General features: G+C 47.6%; 1 pseudogene across 1 annotated transcript in view; it reads right to left on the bottom strand.

Moving 5' to 3' along the window:
• Positions 1–26638, bottom strand: part of LOC146802286 (E3 ubiquitin-protein ligase TRIM39-like) — an 83457-nt pseudogene that overhangs the window by 44017 nt on the left and 12802 nt on the right. The window contains exons 3-4 of the transcript XR_014967724.1: positions 11358–11583; positions 301–323 (exon numbers count right to left, since the gene is read on the bottom strand). The product of XR_014967724.1 is annotated as an E3 ubiquitin-protein ligase TRIM39-like (transcript). The remainder of the gene's footprint in view (positions 1–300; positions 324–11357; positions 11584–26638) is intronic.

Genomic DNA, 26638 nt, shown 5'->3' with positions numbered 1-26638 from the left:
GGTTTTGTGAGGACAGCAACTCATTTTTGTTGCAATTATTTCAGGACTCACAGGAGTCTTCTGACAACTCGCAGGGATTTATGAACATGTAAGGGTTTCCTGATGACACAGGGGAGTTTACTGAGAAATTAAGTTTTCAGGAGAGCCTGAGGACTTAAAGGTATTTTTCAGAATGTGAAGTGATTTCATGAGGGTCTGAAAGTTTCCTAACACTTTGTGTGAGCTCAGCAGTGACATTCACACTGCAGCAGTGAGACCTGCTCCTCACACACTGACAGGAGGATAATAAACCAGCCTTACCTGCTTAGGGTGCTTCTGACATCCTGAAAAATAGAGAAAGAAATACAGAGAAATCAGTTTCCACAGGAGATGTTAAAGTTATGGTAGTATTTTTAGGAGTGACACACTTCTATCTATGGTTAAAAAACAGTGACTGGGGTCACATGACACAGCACATTCTGGGGTATGGCATGACTAAGCACAGAATGAGGGATTCTCAAGGAGGTCACATGATATAACAGAAACTGATCTTCGGAATGGTAATGACATAGCATAGTGTAATTCTGAATGGGGTCTCAAAAACACAGCACATTCTGATATTCTGAATGGAGTCACCTGACAAATTGTATGATGTTCGCAAAAGGGTCACATGCATGGGCATCATTCAGGGATTGCCAAGGGTCGCAGCTGTGACTCCTGTCTTACCCCTGGCACTGCTTGTGCGACTTCTGGCTTCAGACGTAGCAAAATGAGTACCGACAACACAGTGGAAGCTCGCCTTTATGGGAGTTGTGTTCCGCCTTTGTTTTCAACCAATTTTATATTAAACTAATAGTGAATAATAGATTATTATTCACTGTTAGTGTAGTAAAAAATGGGGCACGAGGATCTAGAATGAGAACTTCTGTAGCAGATGTCTTAAATAAAAAAATGCTTTTAAATGTATGTAGGGTACGTGCTTGGGGATCGGAGTGTGGTTGTCTGTTTGTGAGTGTGTTTGTACATGTGAGCATGAGTGTTTGTAAGTAAAAGTGAGTGTCAGTGACAGGTAGTGTGTGAAAGGCACTAAAAGGTAGTGAGTGAGAATAAGTGAGAATGAGTGGCAGTGAGCATGAGAGTCAGAATGAGTGACAATAGGAGAGTGCACAAGTGAAAAAGTATGAGTGAGTAGGAGTTGGAGTGAGTGTGAATGAAGGCGAGAGAATGGGTGATACAGATTGTGTGAGAATGACAATTAGAGCAAGTGAGTATGAGTAAGTATGTTGGAGTCAGAGTAAGAATGAGAGAGAGTGAGGTAGACTAAGTGAGAATGAATGATTGAGTGTGGCTGAGTAAATGTGAGTGAGAATCTGATGTAATGCTTGCTAGTCTGCCATTGGCCCTTACATACTGAAGGTACTTTGTGGCTTATAGAGGGACACATAAAAAACTTCTACTGCTGGAATATTGGAGGCAATTGCTGGCATGGAGAGGCACCTGTGAAAACCACTGCTACTGGCACACTGGAGGCAATTGTAGGCATGGACAGGCACCTGTGAAAACCACTGCTACGGGCACACTGGAGGCAATTGTCTGCATAGGAAGGCACCTGTGAAAACCACGGGAAGGCACCTGTGAAAACCACTGCTACTGGCACACTGGAGGCAATTGTCGGCATGGGCACACACCTGTGAAAACCACTGCTACTGGCACACTGGAGGCAATTGTTGGCATGGACAGGCACCTGTGAAAACCACTGCTACTGGCACACTGGAGGCAACTGTCGGCATGGGCAGGCACCTGTGAAAACCACTGCTACTAGCACACTGGAGGCAATTGTCGGCATGAGCAGCACCTGTCAAAACCACTGCTACTGGCGCACTGGAGGCAATTTTCGGCATGGGCAGGCACCTGTGAAAACAACTGCAACTGGCACACTGGAGGCAATTGTCGGCATGGACAGGCACCTCTGAAAACCACTGCTACTGGCACACTGGAGGCAATTGTCGGCATGGGCAGGCACCTGTGAAAACCACTGCTACTGGCACACTGGAGCCAATTGTAGGCATGAGCAGCACCTGTCAAAACCACTGCTACTGGCACACTGGAGGCAATTGTCGGCATGGGCAGGCATCTGTGAAAACCACTGCTACTGGCACACGGCAGGCAATTGTAGGCATGAGCAGCACCTGTGAAAACCACTGCTACTGGCACACTGGAGGCAATTGTCGGCATGGGCAGGCACCTGTGAAAACCACTGCTACTGGCACACTGGAGGCAATTGTAGGCATGGACAGGCACCTGTGAAAACCACTGCTACTGGCACACGGCAGGCAATTGTTGACATGGACAGGCACCTGTGAAAACCACTGCTACTGGCACACTGGAGGCAATTGTTGGCATGGGCAGGCACCTGTGAAAACCACTGCTACTGGCACACGGCAGGCAATTGTAGGCATGGGCAGGCACGTGTGAAAACCACTGCTACTGGCACACTGGAGGCAATTGTTGGCATGGGCAGGCACCTGTGAAAACCACTGGTACTGGCACACGGCAGGCAATTGTAGGCATGAGCAGCACCTGTGAAAACCACTGCTACTGGCACACTGGAGGCAATTGTCAGCATGGGCAGGCACCTGTGAAAACCACTGCTACTGGCACACTGGAGGCAATTGTCGGCGTGGGCAGGCACCTGTGAAAACTACTGCTACTGGCACATGGCAGGCAACGTTTGGCATGAACAGGCACCAGTGAAAAACACTGCTACTGGCACACTGGAGGCAATGGTTAGCATGAGAAGCACCTGTGAAAACCACTGCTACTGGCACACTGGAGGCAATTGTTAGCATGAGAAGCACCTGTGAAAACCACTGCTACTGGCACACTGGATGCAATTGTCGGCATGGGCAAGCACCTGTGAAAACCACTGTGACTGGCACATGGGAGGCAATTGTAGGCATGGGCAGGCACCTGTGAACACCACTGCTACTGGCACACTGGAGGCAATTGTAGGCATGGGCAGGCACCAGTGAAAACCACTGCTACAGGCACATGGCAGGCAATGTTTGGCATGGACAGGCACCAGTGAAAACCACTGCTACTGGCACACGGCAGGCAATTGTTAGCATGAGAAGCACCTGTGAAAACCACGGCTACTGGCACACTGGATGCAATTGTAGGCATGGACAGGCACCTGTGAAAACCACTGCTACTGGCACACTGGAGGCAATTGTAGGCATGGACAGGCACCTGTGAAAACCACTGCCTGTGGATGTGAAGCTTTCTCTAGAAACAGAAGTGCATCAGCTGCTTTGCTAGTGCGGCGCCTGTGGATGTAAAGCTTTCTCTTGAAACAGAAGTGCATCAGCTGCTTTGCTAGTGTGGCGCCTGTGGATGTGAAGCTTTCTCTAGAAACAGAAGTGCATCAGCTGCTTTGCTAGTGCGGTGCCTGTGGATGTGAAGCTTTCTCTAGAAACAGAAGTGCACCAGCTGCTTTGCTAGTACGACGCCTGTGGATGTGAAGCTTTCTCTTGAAACAGAAGTGCATCAGCTGCTTTGCTAGTGTGGTGCCTGTGGATTTGAAGCTTTCTCTAGAAACAGAGGTGCATCAGCTGCTTTGCTAGTGCAGCGCCTGTGGATGTGAAGCTTTCTCTAGAAACTAGAAGTGCATCAGCTGCTTTGCTAGTGCGGCGCCTGTGGATGTAAAGCTTTCTCTAGAAACAGAAGTGCATCAGCTGCTTTGCTAGTGCGACGCCTGTGGATGTGAAGCTTTCTCTTGAAACAGAAGTACATCAGCTGCATTGCTAGTGCGGTGCCTGTGGATGTGAAGCTTTCTCTGGAAACAGAAGTGCATCAGCTGCATTGCTAGTGCGGCGCCTGTGGATATGAAGCTTTCTCAGGAAACAGAAGTGCATCATCTGCTTTGCCAGTGCGGCGCCTGTGGATTTGAAGCTTTCTCTAGAAACAGAAGTGCATCAGCTGCTTTGCTAGTGCGGCGCCTGTGGATGTGAAGCTTTCTCTTGAAACAGAAGTGCATCAGCTGCTTCAGAAGCTGGCTGAGCCCCCACTCCACCAAGCCATTCTCTGGAAATGGTATAGCTTGACACACATGCAGCCCCCCGCGTGTTGCTCATCGTTGAATTCAGTTAACTAAAAGTCTAAAGTAAACATTAAAACAATTAAAAAAGCCCTTTTGTCTGCATGTTTGTGCTGGTGAGTTTCCGTCAGTGCAGTGTGCCCTTCTCTTCAGAGTCAAGTGACATGATGGGGGGTTCCTCTTCAGCACCCTGCAGCATGACCTTCTGGGTGCTATCCAAAATGAATAACCAACAAAAGCACCCGTTAGCTAATGGCTTTTATATTAGATGGCACTTGCACGACCCTGGAATCTGCTCCAGCTCCCACATCTTAAACAATAGTGGCAGGTTCACAATTCCAGTGTGTGATATAATTAGGGGACGGGATGTGGCCTAACAGCTAGAGCGCTCAACAAGGAGAACTTCACATAATATTATAAATCATGAATGGTTTCCACCCGGAAGAGGAGACATGTTACATGACCTGCAAATGATATCACACACATTGAGAGCACAGGCAGAGTGGCAAATGGAAACTGGTTTCTTCCCATGAACACTCTGTATGTCACGCTTTGAATATAGGTATTTGGACCTCTGCAGTGATGTGATTCATCCTAATGGGGTGTCATGCACTATAATCTTTGTTACAGTTTAGCTACATGCTGTAATCTATAGCGCCTAGACAGTAACGGAGAGAGTAGATGTTACATGTGTGCTACATATGGGGGTTTGGGTGAGCATGGAGTTTGTCTATTGTGATTTAATGTATGGGGACAGGAGTCCATTTGGATCCCCTATGTGTGATTAGTATTAGTGATGGAGTATGGAGGGAGCCTGCCAGATAGGGAGGTAGATTGTGGAAACCTTCTTCAGGTCTTTGAAGTGGACCAGACTTCTGTGAAAGGAAAGGAATGAGGGAGACGAATGATGCTTGGAGGGAATTCGCAGCCCACTTCCTGCATTCTTCAACCTCAGAAGAGTTAATACAGTTCTGTGTAGCAGTCAAGTGGGAAGGCCTCTCTTCTGAGCCTTTGTCTCAGATTCCTCAGTCACGGCACACACAGCTCCACTCTCTCTTCCTGCCAAGATTGAGTGACAAAGACTTTAACCTGACCAGTCTGTACTAATAAATAAAGGGCCCGATTCACAAAAGTAATCTGAGGCAAAATGCTAACTTTACGACTTTCGGTATTCACAAAAGGCATTTAGGAGTAGTAAAGTTAGGATTTTCTCTTAAGTTTGTCTTAAGATTTGGTCTTAAGAGAAAATCCTAACTTAAGTTAAACTTAACGGGTATTCGGCTATGTACGTTATTTTAATACCAAGGATATGTGTGCATTCAGGGAATGGGTCGCCTCTAAATTCACGTTCAATGTGTCAGGCTCATAATTTGGAGATAATAGCAAATATACAGCACAATAAAAAATAAGGAAGAAACTTGAGCGTGCCCACCCCCGTCGCCCAATCCTTGATTGATTTCCTCTCCACTTAAGTGACCCCCATTAGTGCCCTTCCAGCTCCAGCAACATCGTATGGTGGCACTTGAATGCCCTTTGAGCACAATGGGCGTTGCGCGCCCGATAGCTCCCCTAGCACACTAAGCTGCTTCGAGGAACTGAGCAGAAGTACAAGGAGGTAGAGGGTACAGAGTCTGAATGTACAACAGAGGGTCATGAGTGAGTAAATATACTTTACATAGTTTACATAGCTCCCAGAGGCACAACTAGAGTCAAAATCAGCAGAGTGTAGCTGCAGGGGCTCTAAGAACGGGTGAAAGAACAACAAAGCTTTGTTAATTGAATGGTCTTTTTAAAGACCTGTGAAGTACTGGGTGCGGCCGCAGTAAGACAGACGGCAGACCACAACAGCTCCTCTCCCCCCACATGAGCCAGGCAGGGGGCTTGGTGTTGCTCTGGTCCTTGGGCCATTCACACCTTGGCTCCCCATGTACCGGACCAGGCAAGAAGCAGTGTTTTCCACTGACACCTCCGCGATATTGTTGCTGCCACCACGAGGCTCTAGCCCCCACCTTCTGGTTGCTCTCTGGAGCTCTAGGGATTCCCTATCTAAGGCCAATTGCTCTTTTTTTATCCTGAGCTTAGCTCTCTCAAACTCAAGCAGTTGGCCTTTCTTCTCATAAGAGGTGTTCCTTTTATGAGAAGCAGAGGACCCTACAGAAGTGCCAGAATGATTAGATTCCTGGGAAGGAGATCTTGATCTTTTGGGTAAACGTTTAACTCTTCCGGGGGGTGGTGAGGGTGGGGGGGTAAAGAGAGGGCCACTGAGGCCTTCTCCCTCACCTTCAGGAAAAGTTGGATTGTCCAGGTTAGAATCATTTTGATCCTCCTGGCCAGCATCAGAGTCTGGGTCATAGTAGTGTTCACTACTTGGCCTTTCCTCTTCTGCTGCCCCACCCATCTTGCCTGCCTCGTCAGACCCTGGGGTCTTTCAAAGGTCATCTAAAAGCAAAGTGTCTACGAGGCGTTGGGTGTTTGCACTTTTCCCTGTCTTCAATTTCCTAGAAGTACACATAGCTCTCAATTCTTGGAATGGGAGATGGTCATATCTAGTTGGTAGGGGCCTACTGGCTTCTGCCCTTGAAGACAGAACTAGTGTGGTGTGGTGTGTGCACCTACCTACTCTAGTGGGGCCTACTAAACTCTCTTGAGTTGTAGAAAGGGTGTGCTAAGCATTTGACACATAACTCTAAGTTCAGTAGAACTTACTATATTCTAGACTTGATTTATATGTACCTATAGTACCTATGGTGGTTTTCAATTAGTCACTCAAAGAGATTATCTGGTAAAGCATTAGCAAGCTTGAATCCAACCGCTGCGCTACAATGTGAGAAGTTGGCCTGGTATATGCTGTCCACTAGTTTTAGTGGGCACCTTGCACCAGTCCAAACAACCCTTATTGATGATAGGTTTAAAGACAACCTTTATTGAAAGCTATCCTAGTGGTAGTTATGGAGAGCAGCCTTCAAGCTAAGTCTTGAAGGAATGTAAAGCAGCTTGGTTTACCAGATTATAACCTCTTGAATGACCAAATTAAAGGAGAACCACACAAGGTATATATGTAAAATATATGTATTTATTACTAAACCCTCTCTACTAAGCTCTATATGAGATTAGAGAGGAAGGCACACAATATTACAGTTCTAAAACGATAGTAAATAGCACAATATACAATGGGCTCCGGGGGGGGACCAAACCATATATTAAGAAAGTGGTATAAGAACCTCAACTTGACTAGACACAGTGCCTAGGGCACGTAGAATCGCTTGGACCCCAAGGAACCACCCAAGGTAGTGACACAGGAAACCCACGGGGGGCGTGTCCAGTGTGAGCACACAGCCGCAAGCGTCGTAGGATTCTATGAGGAAAGTCGCGGTTGGAATTTTAAAGTTTAAGGACACTTAGGAGAGGACTTTGAGCAAACCCCTTTAGACTTCGGGGGTTCTAGGGCAACACCCATGGGAGCACCGGAGTACTCGAGTTACCTCACCCAGGGAAGCCGGGTGCATAGGTGTCAAATGGTGTTGGGAATCGTCGTTGATTTTAATGGCGATGTGCTGCAAAGTGCTGCTGCCGGGAAGAGGAGAAGTGTCCGGTGTGATCCAAGCCTGGACCGGAGATGTGAAGAACCTGAAAGCAGAGGGGACAGAGTCTGGGTCACTAGCCAGTGACTAGGGGCACAATAGACGAATGCCCACCAATGTCGAGTGCTTCAGGAGTTAAGAGGTGAAGCTTCACTCTGTAGCCACAGGGACCAGGAGACATCGACGATGACCAGTCCGGAGGTGAGCTGTCACATGAAGGATGTCAAGTGCTGGGGGTCAGTGTCCGGATTGAACACCAACAAGCCTTGGCAACTTCAACCCACGCATTCAGAGAAAAGATGCTTCGGTGAGGACCAGCAAGGTACAGGGGACTCCCCAAGCGATGTAGAGTCAGGGCACGTTTGGAGCAACCAGGTAAGCCCAATTAAACTTAGTGTTGCCTTCACAGGGACCCACCAGTCGACGGACCAGGGATCGCAAAGGGACCTCGAGAGGAATCACACAATACCAGTCCACGGGACACTCGGCCAGTAATCTTCGGTGGAAACACTGCTTGGGGCGTGGACTACAATTAGTCTATAGCACAGCCTCAGGGATCACCAAAAAGCATATGATGCTGCAAATGGTTGCGGTGCCCAGGGGTTCGGGTTGTACGGTCTCCACGAGGGATACAGGCCTCAGACTTGCTGAGAACACAGATCGACCTCAGAGACCACGGGAACCCATCTCCTGTGTTGCAAAATTCTTCAGAGTCCTCAGGAGTTTCGGAGATGCAAACCGGACAGATGTGTCTTTGGTGCCTGCCAAGCAGGGGAGTAACTCCTTTAATCCAAGGGATATTCTTCGGTCATCCAACGTCGTGTAGATATTTGAAGTTCTGGGATTCTGTAGCAGAGTTTCGGCCAGGTAAATCTAAAGTCTTGTAGTCAGGGGTTCCTACTTTATACCCAAGGAAGGGGTGGGACAAAGTCTGGGGACCCACCTATGGTAGGGTCAGGAAAGAGGGGTGGCTACACCCATTTCCTTTGTCCAGTTTCGCACCAGAGCAGGGGCTGGTAGCCCCTGCAACCGGTTTGAGCTGGACTATGCACAGGGACACCAAATGTGCCCCCAGTGCAGACTTCAAAGCACTCTTGGAGTGCACCCACCCAGCCCCAATACACTAAAGCCTGTCTGGGAGGTGGTCACACCCTGTGACAGGAAACCTATTGTCCAGGTCTCCCCTGCCGGAGTTTCGTCCAGCAGCAGGAGGGTAGACTTGTGTCCATTTTGTGATGCCAGGGTTCTGTTAAGCTGGTACTGGGTATACGGGTGGTGCCATGTTTCTCCCTCTAGTAGGGTGGAATCATACCTCCCACACCAGTTACTGGAGTGGAGGTATGATTCCAAGGTGTTTGACACCAAACACGACATGTTTCCATTCCAAAGGTAGCATTTACCGCGAGGTTACAATGCACTTAAGAATATATGGTTTGGCTGCAGCACAAACAACCCTGTAATAAAGATTCCAAAAGCTGCAGAGGGGCTCTGCTCATGCATGGGCACCCTCTCACATGAAACCAAGCACCCTGCCTTCAGAATTGTTAAGGCCTGCCATAGGGGTGACTAATAGGTTTACATGTGCAGTGATATGGGGAGATACAGGTAACCTATATTTCAGTAAGGGGTGCATACACCACTTTACACAGGCTGCTGTAGTAGACCTGTTGTGTCATTTTAAAAGGCTTCCCAGAGGTGGCATAATACATGCTGTAACCCCTAGTAGGCCTCTGGGGTATGTGGTACTGTAAATTTCGGAACCATGTATAAGGCATGGTCCCACCATGCCGATTTTGGTATCAGCAAACCGCAAATGACAAACTCGGTATGTATGAGCGTTTTCGTCATGTTTCACCGATGAATTCACCATGTACACGATACTACATATCATGCCCTCGGGATCCATTTTAAAGCGGTAGCCATTTTGTGGTTGCCCTCACATAGGCTGCACTAAGGCCATGTCTAGGCCTAAAGGACACGTACACCTTCTGATGACTTCTTAGTGACCTGTGCAAACTGACTCCAATGCCCGAGGTCACTCATGTCCGGCCGGTTCCTTTTACAGCGGCCAAATGGGATTAGCATCAGGGCTTGACACACCATAAAGTCGTTCTTCCCACACGAACCCTGACTAATCTCTTTCACACCTGACTCTGTTTCCTACTTTATGGCTGGAGGTGCCCGTTTTATTGGGGTCTGCTGATATCTGATGAGGGTTCTGAGCCTCGCTGGATAAATGATTGTGGGCTGACCGAGCTGAAATGTGGGATTATCATCATGACTTTGCTGTTTCTTTGAAGCGAAAATATGTGAATGACCACTTGTAAAATAGGGGCGGTGTTGCCCAGAGCGTGATATTTTGTATATAAGAAAAGACTGGTTTTTGGTTTGGGGCAGTCTCCTGAGAACATACACCGTGCTGTACTTCTCGGATACCTGTGATTGGTCTGCAGCCAATAAATACGATCTTTTGACTTCACCTAGAAGACTCGAAGAACTCGAAGTCTTTGGGTGTGTTCCCTGGCACCGCTGGGTTGGTTCTGAAAAACCCAGTACTTCAGGTACCTATGCCCTGGGTACATAGTATACCATATACTAGGGACTCACAAGGGTACCCCAGAATCCAATCTGGATTGTACCTAAAGTACGTGTAATCAATTTAAAGGGGAAAGCAGATAGGCTGGGGTCCTGAATAGCAGGATCCCAGCCAAACTAAGTCGAAAACCAGTAAAACACCAGGAAAAAAATTAGGGCAACCATGCAGTCAGATCCGAACTTCCCACAGGATCAATTTTGTTTTACTTTTAAACGTCTTTTAATTTCCTATCTTTGCACCTTCTGTCGTCTTTTTGTGGTTACTGTACACACTTTGCTTTTTTATTTATACTCGTGCTTCTTTGTTTTGCTTAAACAGAAGTATCGCAGAAGTAAAACGAGTGAAATGTCTACCGCGCCACATCAAAGGCCTAACTGCCGTTGCTGGTGTTACTTGCGGTAACAAGCGTAAGTCTTGCTACTATCTATTGACATACCTGCCAACCAATGTGTCTCCCCAAACTTAAAGGGGGTGACTCACGTTCCGAGCTGCTTCCTTCTCGTGCCTAAATTGATAAATTGCAGTTTGGTTTGTAATGCTTTGGCTCCATCAAGTGGCCAAGTGGTGCAACAACTATGAAAAATCAGTGACAGTCGGTTTCAACCAGGTCAGCTGATTTTCATCCGGTAGGGTACTGTCGGGCACAGTCGGTTTTAACCACTTTGTTACTTCCATTTGTTATAATATTGGAACAACACGTTTCCATGTACACTAATTCCACTTCTACATTTCTTGCTGATATAGGGTCATACTACTGTTTCCAGTGTGAACTTAAGTGCTGATATATTTATTGATATATATCTGTGATCTGCTGTCAGTACCATTTCTAAATGCCTCATTATATAGCTCATTGTTAACCCTAACATGAGGTTGGCGCAGGTAAATGTAAAGTCAACTGTGTGTATGTTTGTATTGGGCTCCCAGCATAAAAGGGACAGTATAGAAATGTCTGTATATATGTTGTGTGCCTGTCGGAGTGCATGGCGTCACTGGGCATTGACCCTGACAGGAGATCATGTGTGTTCCGCCGACACATGTAACACTGCACACAAAATGTAGATAATTCACTTACTTCTTTTGTTGTATTTATCAAACTGTATCTCACCTTCAGGAGTTCCCACGCCGGCGCCTCACACTTCCTTTCTAGCTCCGTTATCAGGGCATTGAGAGAGGTGATTTGATTGGACAGTTTAGTAATATATGTATTTTCTACCATGGTGATTTTCTTCTCCATCTCCTCCAGTTTTTCATGCAGTGTTTGCTTATTTTCTTTCAGGAGCTGCTGCACTTTTTTCAGATTCAATTTTCTGCTTCTCAATTCTTAACCTGTCCTGTGAGGAGCAAAGAAAAGATGGTTAGATATTAAAAAGCTTTCTACAAGCCGTCCTTAGAGTAGGAGTCCAGAGGGAGGTGGGGAGGTTGATAGTTTCTTCAGAACACTAGCGTGCTTTTCCTAATTTCTGAACTGCAGCCTCTTACTACCTTCCCTTCTACCGTCTTACATCCTTCTCACACTCCTGCCCTCCCCTTCCCTTTGACACCTCACAAACTGTAGAGAAGTCCAAATTTGTGAAGCTGCAGTGACGCTCGAGCCATGGAGCGAGGGCAAGGAGGAGAACCCACTGCAGGCAGAGACGCTCACTCCATGGAGCGAGTGCAAGGAAGAGAACCCACAGCAGGCAGAGACGCTTGATCCATGGAGCGAGTGCAAGGAAGCGAACCCACAGCAGGCAGAGACGCTCGATCTATGGAGCCAGTGCAAGGAAGAAAACCCACTGTATGCAGAGACGCTCGATCCATGGAGCGAGTGCAAGGAAGAGAACTCACTGCAGGCAGAGACGCTTGATCCATGGAGCGAGTGCAAGGAAGCGAACCCACAGCAGGCAGAGATGCTCGATCTATGGAGCCAGTGCAAGGAAGAAGACCCACTGTAGGCAGATACGCTCGATCCATGGAACGAGTGCAAGGAAGAGAACTCACTGCAGACAGAGACGCTTTATCCATGGAGCGAGTGCAAGGAAGCAAACCCACTGCAGGCAGAGACGCTCGATCCATGGAGCGAGTGCAAGGAAGAGAACTCACTGCAGACAGAGACGCTTTATCCATGGAGCGAGTGCAAGGAAGCAAACCCACTGCAGGCAGAGACGCTCGATCCATGGAGCGAGTGCAAGGAAGAGACCTCACTGCAGGCAGAGACGCTTTATCCATGGAGCGAGTGCAAGGAAGCAAACCCACTGCAGGCAGAGACGCTCGATCCATGGAGCGAGTGCAAGGAGGAGAACCCACTGCAGGCAGAGACACTTGCTCCATGGAGCGAGGGCAAGGAAGAGAACCCACTGCAGGCAGAGACGCTCAATCCATGGAGCGAGTGCAAGGAAGAGAACCCACTGCAGGTAGAGACGCTCAATCCATGGAGCGAGTGCAAGGAAGAGAACCCACCGCAGGCAGAGACGCTTGATCCATGGAGCGAGTGCAAGGAAGCGAACCCACAGCAGGCAGAGACGCTCGATCTATGGAGCCAGTGCAAGGAAGAAAACCCACTGTAGGCAGAGACGCTCGATCCATGGAGCGAGTGCAAGGAAGAGAACTCACTGCAGGCAGAGACGCTTGATCCATGGAGCGAGTGCAAGGAAGCGAACCCACAGCAGGCAGAGACGCTCGATCTATGGAGCCAGTGCAAGGAAGAAAACCCACTGTAGGCAGAGACGCTCGATCCATGGAACGAGTGCAAGGAAGAGAACTCAATGCAGACAGAGACGCTTTATCCATGGAGCGAGTGCAAGGAAGCAAACCCACTGCAGGCAGAGACGCTCGATCCATGGAGCGAGTGCAAGGAGGAGAACCCACTGCAGGCAGAGACACTTTATCCATGGAGCGAGTGCAAGGAAGCAAATCCACTGCAGGCAGAGACGCTTGATCCATGGAGCGAGTGCAAGGAAGAGAACTCACTGCAGACAGAGACGCTTTATCCATGGAGCGAGTGCAAGGAAGCAAACCCACTGCAGGCAGAGACGCTCGATCCATGGAGCGAGTGCAAAGAAGAGACCTCACTGCAGGCAGAGACGCTTTATCCATGGAGCGAGTGCAAGGAAGCAAACCCACTGCAGGCAGAGACGCTCGATCCATGGAGCGAGTGCAAGGAGGAGAACCCACTGCAGGCAGAGACGCTTGATGCATGGAGCGAGTGCAAGGAAGAGAACCCACTGCATGCAGAGACAGTCAAAGACCCAGAGACAGGCTGAGTGGAAAGACTGGCTGAAGTCAAGCGTGAGTCAATGTGACTCACACGAGAGGATGTAACAAAAGGGGGGCAGGAAGTTCCAGCACTTGGGATGGAAGACACGACAATTAGGAAGTGCGGGCTACCCCTGTGCTGAAAGGACATTGGCTGTGTTCGCCCAGGAGATGCTGAGGGGGTATCCTACTATCACCCCCATGGAGAGTGATGTGGAGTGACTAATGTAGTAATTTCACACTCACAATTATACCAGGATTATGGGTTTTGTGATATGAAAACGAGAAATCAAGAATTCCCAGATAAATCAATGTTACAGCACCAGTTCCTTCAGGTAATTCACAACAAATTCCTATAGAGGATGGGCGCGGAGGTTGGTTTGACATCTTGTCCTATGCTAGGATAGGAGGCTTTGAGTTATCAGATAAGGTATGTCACACCGAAGCTTCGAATAACAGGGTGTGAGCCATCAGGTGAAGTATATCACACCCCAGCCTGGAATAGGAGGGTTTCAGCTGATGAGAGCTGTGAGTCTCTCAAGCGTCGCCATGAAGAGCTGGACTGAGAATACTGTGGAGTCAGGTATGTCTCCACTCCTGGTGGGGGCCTGGGCTCCTATATGTGTCACTAGTATACAGGTAGAGGGCGGTGCTCCTGTGCAGTGTCACTAGTATACAGGTAGAGGGTTGTGCTCTTGTGCTGTGTCACTAGTATACAGGTAGGGGTTGTGCTCCTAGATGTGTCGCTAGTATACAGGTAGAGGGCGGTGCTCCTGTTAAGTGTCTCTAGTGTACAAGTAGAGGGTTGTGCTCCTGTGATGTGCCACTCGTATACAGGCAGAGGGCAGAGCTCCTGTGCAGTGTTGCTAGTGTACAGGTGGAGGGGAGTATTGTTTTCCTCTGCTGTGTCACTAGTATATGATGGAGGGTTGTCCTCTTGTAATGTGTCACTAATATACAGGTAAAGAGTTGTGCTCTTGTGCTGAGTCACTAGTATACAGGTAGAGGGTTGTGCTCCTGTATGTGTTACTAGTATACAGGTAGAAGGTTGCGCTCCTGTACTGTGTCACTAATATACAGGTAGAGGGTTGTGCTCCTGTATGTGTTACTAGTATACAGGTAGAGGGTTTTGCTCCTGTATGTGTCACTAGTATATGGTGAAGGGCTGTGCTCTTGTGCTTTGTCACTAGTATACAAGTAGAGGGTTGTGCTCTTGTATGTGTCACAAGTATACAGGTGGAGTGTTGTGCTCTTGTGCTTTGAACCTAGTGTACAGCTGGAGCATTGTTCTCTTGTGATGCATCACTAGTAAACAAGTAGAGGGTTGTGCTACTGTATGTGTCACTAGTATATGGGTGGAGTGTTGTGCTCTTGTGCTGTGTCCCTAGTATATAGGTAGTGGGGTGTACTCCTCTGCTGTGTCACTAGTACACAGGCAGAGGGACGTGCTCCTGTGCTGTGTCACTAATATAAAGATAGAGGGTTGTGCTCCTGTGATGAGTAACTAGTAAACAAGTAGATGGTTGTGCTCCTTTGAAGTACCACTAGTATACATTTAGAGTGTTGTGCTGCTGTGATGTTGTTGCAGGGATTCTGCCCAAAAACAGATCTATGTGTACGATTATGGGACCTTAGTAGGTAGGGACTGAGTCATCCTACCACCTGAGTACCTATAAACCCAGGACCGACTAGCTATAGTGTCTCACGTGCTCTCCTACTCACTTACAGTGAAACAAGTGATTAGACACCACAGAACACAACACTCCCAGATCTCTCAGGAATCGCAGTTACAAGACACCCCTTCCGCTCTCAGGGCCCGATTCACAGAACTAACTTAAGACAAAATCCTAAACTTACTACTTTTGGTATTCACAGAAGTTAGGATTTTGTCCTAAGTTTGACTTAAGACAAACTTAAGACAGACTTAAGACAAACTTAAGACAAACTTAAGACAGACTTAAGACAGACTTAAGACAGACTTAAGACAGACTTAAGACAAACTTAAGACAAACTTAAGACAAAATCCTAACTTGAGTCTGTCTTAAGTCTGTCTTAAGGTTGTCTTAAGTCTGTCTGAAGTCTGTCTTAAGTCTGTCTTAAGTCTGTCTTAAGTTTGTCTTAAGTTTGTCTTAAGACAAACTTAAGACAAAATCCTAACTTCCGTGAATACCAAAAGTAGTAAGTTTAGGATTTTGTCTTAAGTTAGTTCTGTGAATCGGGCCCCTCACTCTTGTACTTGTCCACAATAAGATCTGACAGAGACACAAAACAGTTTAAAATATTTATTTTAACTAACGTGCCCTAACATGCAGTATACGTGCCACAACAAGCAGGAAAATGCATAATACAAATACAGTCAGCATAGCAGCTAGTCCATAAATCATGATGGGAGATGTCGTTATACAAAGACAATGGAGAAAAGACTATAGAGACGAACCTCCCTCCCCTTGCAAAGAAGAAGTATTATTATATATTAGAAGATCTCTAGGCTTTATCAGCAGACCCCATACCTTAGCCTATAGATGGGAAATCTACATGACAGGTGCTGTCTCGCTCTTCTCTCTGGAAAGGTCCCCTTCAAGTGGGTGCTACCTATTTGTGTAGTTCCCTAAGACCAAAGTACGTTGTCCCCAATAACAGCTGCATCGGTTTGTTGTGTCTAGGAGCTAGGTCCTAACCAGCACAGACTAACAAGGGGCATTGTTTATGGACCTTGCACACAATGTTCAGACTAAACTCCAGGAACAGGCAGAGAACGAACCCAGCAGACAGTTCTCTTGTGAAAGGCACAAAGAAAGTCCTTTGCAAAAAATAAAGCCATGTAACGTGTGCAAAGCCGCATAATGGCTGCAGGGCAAATGCTAACTTAGTGTTGTCGACAATGTCCCCAACAGCCACGTGACAATACAGGCAGAGGGTTGTGCTCCTCGGCTCTGTCAGTAGTATACAGCTATAGGGCTGTGCTCCTGTATGTGCCACTAGTGTACAGGTAGAGAGGGGGTTGTGCTCCCCTGATGTGTCACTAGTAGATAATGGAGGGTTGGGCTCATGTGATGTGTCACTAGTATACAGGTAGAGGGTTGTGCTCTTGTGCTGTGTCACTCATATATAGGTCAAGGGTTGTGCTCCTGTGCTGTGTCACTAGTATACAGGCAGAGGGTTGTGCTCTTGTGCCGTGTCACTCATATATAGGTCGAGGGTTGTGCTCCTGTGCTGTGTCACTAGTATACAAGTAGAGGGTTGTGCTCTTGTGCTGTGTCACTCATATACAGGTAAAGGGTTGTGCGCTTGTGCTGTGTCACTAGTATACAGGTAGAGGGTTGTGCTCTTGTGCTGTGTCACTCATATACAGGTAGAGGGTTGTGCGCTTGTGCTGTGTCACTAGTATACAGGTTATGTCATGCTATACTGTTCTATAGTGCGCACAGCTGCCCCAGCGAAGGGGCGTCCCAGCGCTAAAAGAAGCAGATCAGGAGACAACTGAAGAGAGACAACCGGGCCTAAAGCAGAAGGGAGAGGTGTGTCTTGATAGCCTTAGAAATACCAGGTAGTTATTCCTGCTACGAATATGTAATGGTAAAGCATTCCAAAGTTTGGATGCCAACGTGCAAAAGGAGCGCCCACCAGCACGCACCCTCCTCACCCTATGAACAACCTCAAGATGCTGATCCATCGATCGGAGTTGGCAAGTGGTGTGTAAGGTGAGAGCAGATTAGTCAGAATGCCAGGAGAGGAGGACTTCAGAATTTTAAAAGCAATATATAGGGACTTGAACTCCACACGTCTGGCCGCCGGCAACCAATGCAGTCTGCGAATAGCACTGAAAGTAGGACACGTTCTAGGAAGGCCAAGAAGAGTTCTAGCCACCGCATTCTGGACCCTCTGCAGTCTCAGAATCTCTGCCTTATTGGTCCCCGAATAGAGTGAACTAGCATAGTCCAATCTAGATAGAATGGACGCCTACATGATGACCTGCCTGATAGAGGGATCAAAAAACCCTAACAGAGGGCTGTGCTCTTGTGATGTGTCACTAGTATACAGGTGGAGGGTTGCGCTCCTGTAATGTATCACTAGTATACAGGTGGAGGGTTGCACTCCTGTAATGTATCACTAGTATACAGAGAGGGGATTTTGCTCTTGTGATGTGTCACTAGTATGCAGGTGGAGGTTTGCACTCCTGTAATGTATCACTAGTATACAGAGAGGGGATTTTGCTCTTGTGATGTGTCACTAGTATACAGGTGGAGGGTTGCACTCCTGTAATGTATCACTAGTATATAGAGAAGGGATTTTGCTCTTGTGATGTGCACTCGTATACAGGTAGAGGGCTGTGCTCCTGTGGTGAGTAACTATAATACAGTTAGGGGGCTGCGCTCCTGTGGTGAGTAACTATAATACAGTTAGGGGGCTGCGCTCCTGTGATGTGTCACTAGTATACCGGTAGAAGGTTGTGATGTGTCATTAGTATGCAGGTAGAGAGTTGCGCTCCTGTAATGTATCACTGGTAGGCAGTATCACTAGTATGCTAGTAGATGGTTGTGCTCCTGTGGAGCATCACAAGCACGCAGCTAGGGGGTTGTGCCCCTGTGCTGTATCACCAGTATACAGGTAGAGGGTTGTACTCCTGTGCTGTGTCACTAGTATACACGTAGAGGTTTGTGTGTCTGTGCTGTGTCACTGGTATACAGGTAGAGGTTTGTGCATCTGTGTTGTGTCACTAGTATTCAGGTAGAGGTTTGTGCTACTGTGATCTGCAACCAGTACTGGTAGTGTTGAGTTCTTATATTGTGTCACAAGTCCTGGCAGAGCGTTGCACTTATTAGCTCTCTTCCTGGTACTGGGTTGTGTCCTTGTGTTGTGTAACAAGTCCTAAGAAAGTGCTCCTGTGTTGTGTGAAACTGTAATGGTATAGCTCCCTGAAACCTAGGTGGGACTGAGGTTTTTTTCCAATTAATTATTTTGTAAATGTTTATTTGCAACACATGGCAGAATCCTCTCGGTGAACACACAATCGAGTGAAATGCTCTGGGGAAGTCTGCCGCTGTTTCATCAAAGACGACATGTGAGGAAATTCTCTTGTGTTCAGAAGTGGTCAAAAGTGAACTTGCAAGAGAGCTGATCACTAGGTCCAATATTTTAGTGTTAAAGAAACTTCTAGAGGAATATGGATCAGTCACGGTCTCGTGGCTGATTTGAATTATTTTAGAAATATTTATAGGTGCACACCAGACAAATCTAATATGCAGCTACATTTGTAATATCATTAGTATATCTCTTGCATATATAATTGGAATAGCACTTTGATTAGAGCGAGAAACATATAGTTCATCATCACCATCACTATTTACCAGTTTTGATTTTTCACATACTGCACGGACTTGTAGCCCACCCAGGTTAAAGGAATGTACTCTTGGGAGATCGGGGCTGATCAATGTGGCTTTTCATAACATAAGCCTCCTAGGGTTATCAAATATATGCTTCCCTTAGTGGAATGTTTTACAGACAACCCCTTTCATATTCAATTTTGAATTCATACTCTTCCTCCATGTTGTCAACGTGATGTGTTTCTACCCTTTGTGGTCAAATAGGGTCTTCGTCAGGACAGGGTTCCTGGTTTCGGAAATCAATTGACAATATGAAACATCTATCCTCTGCATCCCACAGCAGGATTAGGTTAGAAATGTCCTTGGACAGGGTAGCTGCATACAAGGTTTTAAGTGAACTCTACAGTAGGGTAGGTTAGGAGAGAAATTGCCTCCAGAATGGTAAACTGGCATGTACCCCTGCACTGAGTGCCTGACTGCTTGTGAAACCAGTACCCTGACTTTTGGTGAGGCCCGGAATCCCCTTAATATAACGTGTGCAAAAAGGCCTAGGTCTATCCTTGGTATTGTGAGTTTCATAACCTAATCGCTGATGTGGAGAGGCGCGCCAAGCGTGTTCTCATAACCCAGATGACACTACTTCCCAAGTCCTGAGTTAGCCACCTAAGGTGGTGGTGGCCGCGTACCACATTCTGTGGATAATTAGTTATGACCAGACCTTTTTCCTGTGTCAGATGTCTACTGTACTGTTTGATGTGAGCCCAAGACCCTTGCGCTAACCTTCTGTGTTCATGTCCAGTGTATGTCGGCACGGTGGATGTGTAGCACATGTGGTAATAGTGCTCTGTGTATGGGAAGGGTCTGAGTAGATGGTTTCTTGACCAATGAAGGCTGTGCTATGGAGAGTACCCGAAGGATTGCTGTGTGATCATGGATGGTGTCTGCATAAAAGTCTCCCAGAGGTGATGGGACATAACCTGAAGTCCGCCCTACTTGCTGGAAGAACTGAAGGTCTTGCTAGCATCTAGAAGTATGCCTGGTGAGAAACGGAAGGAGAGTTCCAGGCACTGCAGAAGCAGAGTCTGTCTGGGAGAGAAGTCAGCATTATCCCAGGATGAGAAACACCCAGAGAAAGCTGACAGCCAGTAGGAGAGTAGCCAGATATGATCAGAGTTGTGTGGGGTCTCCTGGCTCTCAGACCAGTTCTCAATCTGATCTGTGCCAAACTTTTCAAATGAGAATATAGCCTCATAGCCCACCATGGCGGGATTTACCGGCCATTAAAGGCCCGTTCCAGCATTAAATGCCAAAGACGAGGGCCTTTAACAGGGGAGTGGGCCTTTAAAAGCCTGTATAGCCTGCTATGGACAGCTATAAAGTTATTATACCATTCAGCCCCTAGGAGGCAGAATGTTCTAATTAGTCAAACACAGGCCTCACGGAGCTAGAGGGGATTAGGAAAGCCCCCTGGGCTCCGTGAGGCCTTTATTCAAAGCAACAGCTGTGAAATTAAAATAAAATTGGAATGTTGATGCTGCGGGCTTCTACCGGCCATTAGCAGCCCGAAGAAACTCCATTGTCTTCAATGGAGCGCTTAACATTCCAATGTTCTAATCAACATTCTGTTGTCTGGTGCCCTGATATGTGCCTGCGCTGTCTGATTTCAGAACTGCCCCAATTAAAATAATCATCTTCGTTGACACAAAAGCACTGGCCTGGTCTAGAAATCCACAAATGTCAATAGCAGTCATTCACTGAAGTCCTGGTTGCAACTGCTGTGGGAGGTCGCATCCGTCAAAGACAAACGTCACTGTGAAGGCCTGTGTAGTGTCCTTTAGTAAATAATTAGAATGCGAAATATGCGTGGTATAAAGAAGTTTATTCCAACCCCTGCTGAGCGTCATTCCTTGTCAGTATCCCAGCAGGTCTCATCTCGGTAACATTCTTGACCTTATTACCATGACAGTTCTAGAGCATAGAACAGAAGTACGGCATGATTCTCTATTTAACCCTCAGCTCGACTTAGCCGATCTAAAACAGGACCGTGCTGCATTACTGTGGGGTTCCCTGCTGCTGGAATGGTTAAGCCAAGAACAGGGCCTTTGGGGCCCCGGAGGACATGCTGCCTTTGTTGCAGCAAACCCCTAGACTCTAGTGACTGAACTTATTCACAGAGTCTGAGGTAAGTACAGTTTACTAGTTTTCATTCCCTAGATGTGCCATCAGTAAATGGGGAATGTTAGAACTCGGGGTCTCTAGTTGGCAATGGTATACACCTTTGTCCAAATAGGGACCCGTGCGTCTAAGTCAGGGAAAGGGGATTATACTACTGGATAACCCCTGCTCACCCCCTTGGTAGCTTGGCACGAGCAGGCAGGCTTATCTCAGAGGCAGTGTGTTAAGCATTTGTGAACGCATACAGTAACTCAGTGAAAACGCTACAGACAGACACCACACCGGGTTGTATAAAAATAAGTATTCTTTATATAGACTTATCACAGGACCACAAATGACAAAAATCCACAATACTGTAATCACAATTAATAATTCACAATGGTAGAAGCAATTCAAAAATAGGTTCTTCACTTAAAGCAGTCTTTAGCAAGAGATAACTCCAACAGGAGTTATCGCGACGTCGAGGTCAAAGTGTTCCCGAAGTACGGCGCCGACCACAAGGTGCGCAGCGTCGGGACGGCGTATCCCGCTATCCCAGATGCTGACCACCTGAGCAGCACGGCGCATTCATCGACTATTGGTCATTATGCCGTTCGAGCACACGCCTGTGGCTCCACTCCTGTGAATCCCTGCAATTTCTTTACTTGAGGCCATCGCGCTGCCATTGCGAAGTCGTATTACACGCAGCCCCTCCTGAAGTGTTCCCTGAAGTGTCCCTTGATCCACGTCCTGCCAGTACCACATATTTACGACGGCCAGAGCCCCTACCGAGCCCGGACGTTCCTGCATCCGGTGTTGTCACACCCACAGTCTTGTGGCAGGCCCTTCGGACTTCCCCAATTATCTTAGGCACTTATATACAGGCATGCTGATATAATGTCCTGAAGATGATCCACGCATTGCTCACTTGGATCAAAATGCCGTCGACACCTTAAAACGCCTCATGCACTAAATGTGATGTCATTATTAACTGTGTAGAGACGTTACTTGCGATTTGTTTCTTAAAATTCATACTACTTGGCAAAACAAACGTAAGCGTTGCATGAGCCTCGCTTAAATGTTCTCCCTATTTTATGTTTGTATGTTTGTGTAGTAGGATGCAGGCTTGTGTCCCACCTTTTTAGTATTTGTGTTTGTTTAAATATTGAACCTCTGTCCGACTGGATAAGTTAACCAATACAGCACTGATTAGGTCTGTATTCATTTGTTACTTCTTATCCCTACCTCCCTTGGGACCATTGTAGCACACGTTACGATGGCACCGACACCACGGTTCCTTACGATGTCAATGAGTTCTTGGCCACCTTCGTTGAGGATCGGCTCCAAGATTATGTCAGTTTCGGAGTCGATGCGGCACAGCAGCAGGCGTCGGTCTACGGATACAAGTCGGAGCAAGGCTCACGGCTTTGATGCAGATTGCAGCGACGTTCGCTGGCGTTCGTGTTGCAAATTCCTTCTGTAGTGACTGAAACAGCAAGTTCCGGAAGCAAGCAAACAGAAGGGGTGAAGTCTTTTGTATCCTTAGACTTCGGACAGGAGGCAAGCTCGATTCAAACCCTTGGAGAAATATTCTGCAAGATGATGAAAGTTCTGTAAAAGTTCAGGCCATCCCAACAACAGCACACGGGTAGAGGGGCAGTACAACTTCTGCAGCTTCCTTCGGTTCTTCTCCTCGGCAAAGGTTTGTCTTGTGTCCTCAGAAGTGATCTAACTTCTTGGAGTCTGGGTCCCCATATTTATACTAGCAAATCCATTGTCCTCAGAAGGCAGAGGGTCCTGTACCTAGTCCAAACCGTTCTGGGTGCATTCTGCCAGTGCACAACTTCTTCCTTTGTCAGAGTAGGCCAGGGTCATCAGACGCACCACAGGAGGTGGAGCCAGCATTGTGGAAGGCAGGCACAGTCCTATTCAGGCCCAGGTGCTACTCCTCCTACCATTCCTCAGGTAGATCGCCCTATTCAGCCTTGCCATTCTGAGTTCAGGCATACTAAACTCGAACTCTACCTCGTCCCCTGGGTCAGTTAGAATTATAAGATGTTATAATCAAACCACCCGTTCTGACCTTTGGGAACAGGTAGCCTTGCAATAGTGAAAAACAAAATAGGTTGTTATTCACTACCAGGACATGCCACATATACCAGGGCATGTCCTACCTTTTACATACAATGCACCCTGCCCGTAGGCCTACTATAGGGGTGACTGATATGTAGAAAAGGGAAGGTTGAAGGACTGGCGAGGGGGTGCACTCGCCGAGTAGACACAGCAGTTCAAGACTGCGTACGGGCTCTGCAATGCAAGGCCTGAGTTACACTTTACGGGCTGCTTCAGTGGGTGGCACAATCGGTGCTGCAAGCCCACTGTAGGAGAGTAGGATCTGCTTCACATGGGTACCCCTACTTTTTGCTGGTGTTTCACTGTTTTTCGACCTTAGTCTGGCTGTAGCCCTGCTACTCAGGACCCCAGCCTAGCTAAAATGGTTTGCATGTACATTAGGTACATATCTAATTGGATTCTGGAGTGCCTTATAAGCCCCTAGTATATGGTATACTATGTACCTAGGGCATAGGTACATCAGAGGCCTACCAGGGGCTGAAGCATGTATTATACCACCCCTGGGAAGCACTCCAAAATGGCACCACAGGTCTGCTACAGCAGCCTGGGTAAGGGTGTGCTTGCACCATTACAGTGGTATAGGCTACCTATATCACTACCATTGCACACACATATAAAACATATAAGTCACTCCTATGGCAGGCCTTGACAATCCTGAAGGCAGAGTGCTTGGTTTTTATGTGAGAGGGTGCCCCTGCATGAGTAGAGCCCCTCTGCAGCATTCGGAGTACCTCCTCTGGTGCAGCCTGACCATATACTCTGTGAATTATAACCTTGCGGTAAATGCTAACTTTGGGATGGCTGCACGGAAACATGTCGTGTTTGGTGTCAAACGCTTTGGAATACTAGCCCCCCGCCAGTTCTAGCAGCGGGGGTAGTATTCCACCCTTCTAGAGGGAGAGACATGTTCACAATGGTCTAACCCGGTAGGACTTTCTACAACCCTGGCATCACAAAATGGATGCCTCTGCCACAGACACGGGTCTGGCCTCCTGCTGCTGACCGAAACTCCGGCAGGGTAGACCTGGACAATAGGTTTCATGTCCCAGGGAGGTGAAACCACCTCCCCAGATAGGCAGATGTGTATTGGGGCTGGGGGGAAGCACTCTCTGGTGCTTTGAAGTCCTGCACTGGGGGCACACTTGGTGTCACTGTGCATAGTCCAGTTCAAAACAGTTGCAGGGGCTACCTGCCCCTGCTCTGGCGCAAAACTAGACAAAGGAAATGGGTGTAACCACCCCTCTTTCCAAACCTTCGACGTTCTATCCTGACTAGAAGACTGAAGAAATCTCCCTTGGGGTCAAGGAGTGACTCCCCTGTCCGGTCTGCAATTCCAAAGCTCCCATTAGACGCTGAAGTCTCTGCATCACCAGAGGTGGATTTCCTGACTTCCCCAAGGCTACCCTGAGTCCACAGCGAAGCTGAGGCCCATGGCTATCGTGGGTGATGAGGAACCGTGACCCCTGGGCACCGCGTACTATTGCTGGTACATCAACTTCCTGTTTATCCTTGAAGTTCTGCTTTGGGCTCCAAGTAGCCCCAGCCTTGAGCACTGACTGCACCGAAGATCTCCGGCCTCCACTCCATGAGTGACCCGTGGGCCGGGTTCCAGTGCGACTGCTCGAGGCTCCTTCGCGATCGCTAGCCCGTTGGCTAGTGGGTCCCCACGAAGACAACTCCTCTTCTGCTTGGGCTTTCCTGGTTGCTCCAGATGTGCCCCGACTTACCCTCGCTGGGTGAGTCCCTCAGACCTTGCTGGTCTGCACCGACATCCTTCTTCTCTTTCCACTAGGCTTGCCGTTGCCAAGGCTTGTTGGGTCCATTTTGGTCGCCGACACCGCAGCACTCGACAAACTTTGTGGGACAACTCAAATCCAGCTCCTGGTCATCATCGGCACCTCCTGGACCTTGTGGCTGAAGAGTCAAGACACCCATCAACTCACCTGAAGCACCCGACATCTGTGGGCATTGGTCCATCCTGCCCTCGGTCACTGGCAAGTGACCCAGACTCTGTCCCCTCTGCTTTCAGGTTCCTTCCATCATTGATCCAGGCTTGGATCTCTTTGGACACTTCTCCTCTTCACGGCAGCAGCATTTCTTCGCCAGCTGCCATTGAAATCGACGACGGGACCCGACACCAAAAGACACCTATGCACCCGACTTCCCTGGGTGAGGTAACACGAGTACTCCGGTGCTTCCGTGGGTGTTAGCCCTAGAACGTCTTAAGTCCAAAAGGATTTGGTCCTAACTCGATGGGTAAGTGTCCCTAATCTTTAAATTTCCACCCGCGACATTGCCCATAGAAGCTAACGGGAACCCGCGGTTGTGTTTACACACTGCACACGGTCCCCTGTGTCACTACCTTGGGAGGTTCCTTGGGGTTCCAGCGATTCTACAGGCTCTAGGCCTTGTGTCTAGTTCAGTCGTGGTTCTTATACCACTTTATTGGTATATGGTTTGGTACGCCCCTAGGGCCCAAACGTATATTTGTGCTATTACTGTAGATTGCTATCTTGTAAAATAAGTACTTCGAACTCCAGCCTCATAAAGAGACTAGAGGGGTGTGTTTTATCTTAAATACATATATTTTAAATATATACCTGGTGTGGTTGTCCTTTCATTTGATCATTCAAGAGATTATAGACTGGTAAAACAAGCTGCTTTACATTCCTTCAAGACTTAGCCTGAAGGCTGCTCTCCATAGCTACCACTAGGATAGCTTTCAATAAAGGTTGTCTTTAACCTATCACCATAAGGGGTTGTTTGGACTGATACAAGGTGCCCACTAGAACTAGTGGACAGCATGTATCAGGCCAACTTCTCACACCCACCAGCAGCATTTGATTTACAAGCCGTGGGCACACGCGGTGCACGATACGAGGGTCTGCCAGTAAACCAAATAAGTCAATCATGGAGTCACTAATCAAAACATCAATTTAACATAGGGAGAACTCGCACTGTGGCACTGAATAGCAGTGGCACAGTGCCCAAAGCATCTAAACCAGCAAAATAGATTAAAAACAGAGTAGGCAATAAGTAAAAAATGGAAGGGAGACTTATGCCAGTGGTACCAGGTCTAACAGGGAATAACACTGAGCCCGTTGCACTAGAGGCGAGAAGACAGGGAGTGGCTTGACAACTACTAGAGACCCAACCTCAAGGGTTTTGTGATGTTGCTTTTACATGTTGTTTACCTTTGTTTCAGTAGAGTTAGAATTAAAAAACCTTCTTTTTATATAAAAACAAGTATTTGACAGGACATTGATTTATTGTTTGCACTGCTCACACAATGAACTATGAGTCATGTTCACTGATCTGCATCTGAGCTTCCCCCAAAGGAGCCTTGACTGCTTAAGCTACACTATGGGCCCCGGGACATCAGGAGTAAAAGGCCTCAGACACCTTGGTTGGGCCCAGTAACTGTGTGGCTCTCAGAACGGTGTTCTAACACATGCATGTTCAAACGTACAGAGGCATAAATGCACGATCACACTTGCACACAGATGCATAGATGCATGCACATACTCACAGATGGATACCT

Source organism: Triturus cristatus, chromosome 8 (genome assembly GCF_964204655.1).
Source record: "Triturus cristatus chromosome 8, aTriCri1.1, whole genome shotgun sequence".
Classification (NCBI taxonomy): Eukaryota; Metazoa; Chordata; class Amphibia; order Caudata; family Salamandridae; genus Triturus; species Triturus cristatus.
This window is presented reverse-complemented; position numbering and strand designations above follow the sequence as displayed.